This window comes from Austrofundulus limnaeus, unplaced genomic scaffold, assembly GCF_001266775.1.
Source record: "Austrofundulus limnaeus strain Quisiro unplaced genomic scaffold, Austrofundulus_limnaeus-1.0 Scaffold1441, whole genome shotgun sequence".
In the NCBI taxonomy this organism is placed as follows: domain Eukaryota; kingdom Metazoa; phylum Chordata; class Actinopteri; order Cyprinodontiformes; family Rivulidae; genus Austrofundulus; species Austrofundulus limnaeus.
This window is the reverse complement of record NW_013953843.1, coordinates 49,980-51,617: the sequence shown is the minus strand read 5'-3', so window position 1 is coordinate 51,617 and position 1,638 is coordinate 49,980.

Below are 1,638 nucleotides of genomic sequence, written 5' to 3'. Positions count from 1 at the left end.
AAGTTCACCAAGTGACTTCAAACATCATACAAACTGAAATAGAGGCGAGCTGGACAGCACTGTGAGCACAGAGAGATTAYCTGTCTGTGTATGTGTGTGAGTCGAGTGAGGCTCCCGCTGCAAAGAAGAGTCTGTGAGGGGAGGGGCGGGCTCTCTGTGTGTGACTGGCCAATCACAGCTCGTGAAGACAGTCAGTTACCCAATGAGGATCGTCCTTCACGAGTACGGAAATTGACAAGTTTTATTAGTTTCATGCTCGTACTCATCAAAAATGCTTTATCTGTAATGAGTACTCATGTGAAACGTGTATCCGGCCCAACCCTATTGTGAATCCTCCTTTTCACACTGAAAGTGAAGACTTGGTTTCTGAGTTCAGCTGACACTAATAGCSTTTTTACACTAGTGCCTGTACAGTATGGTTCGACTTGATTCTCAACGATGCCAAGGCTTTTCCACTAGCAAGCATTTGTGGAACTGGCTCCTTTTTCAATACGTACTTCATTGTGGTTCCRAGTGTGACGTGCTGGTCTGAAAATGCAATGCCAGAACGCTGTTCGAGGGTGGAGTCACTGGTTGCTTCCTTGCTCTGCCATTTGCAGTAACTTGTTGGAGCGATTGGATCTATTTTGGAGTTTGTTAATGGCAACACCAAAACCCACACCATGGTCCAATGCTGAGGTGCAGAATTTTTTGTGCTTGGTGGTGTAGGGGTCACCTCAAGTAGAGGAACAAGAATTACTGTCTCTGAAGCAGGCCTCGGACGGGCCTTCAAAGAAGGCAAAAAAATCTGTTCCACTCTGAACTTAATTTAGGCCATGACAGGTCACTCCATCTGTGGAAAAGACGTTCTCTTCCTCTTAATCAGATAATAAACAGAATAATCTCCCTTATTTGTGATTCATTTTTCATTTAACTAAGAATGTTTATGCATCTGTTAATCAGAGATAATGACAGAAGTAAAACGACTTCTTTTCRATCAATGTGCTTTCAGATTTATAAAGGTTTATAAAAGAGCCACAGAGAATGTGATTACAATCTTTTATTGTGTTTGATGCAAATCACTGTTTTTATTTTTACTGTAAACACAGTAATATAATTGTGGATTTTTCTTGAGAAAATCTTTCATTTAACTAAACTAATTAATGGTTTTAGAGTGTGATTATGAAACAGAAATGTTCACATGTTTGAAGTAATCATCATAAAATGTTTAAGTTGAAACTAGGTTTCTGCTCAATACTGTATAACAGTGATTCATTTTTTCAGTTGATTTCTTTTAAAGAGTTCTCATCAGAGAATAACTAAGCAGGTAATCATGACATGTTGTTTATCCAGCTATGCAGAAGCAATAATCTGGTTAGATATGGCTGACGCCTGGCAGTCATAACTTTTCCTGATTCCCTGCTCTATCTAACACTTATCGTTGGTGGGTGGAAGCAAAGCTTGTTCATCTTCTTTACTAACCCGGACAGCTTTGACAGACACACTTACCGTATTTTTCGGACTATAAGCCGCACCTGCCATTTAAAAAAAAAAGTGCGAACATCAACATATAAGCCGCACCCCCCACCCCCCATCAGTAAAAACAAAAACAAAAGAGTACACCCAAAATATTGTGGTCAAAAAAGTGAATTCAACGTC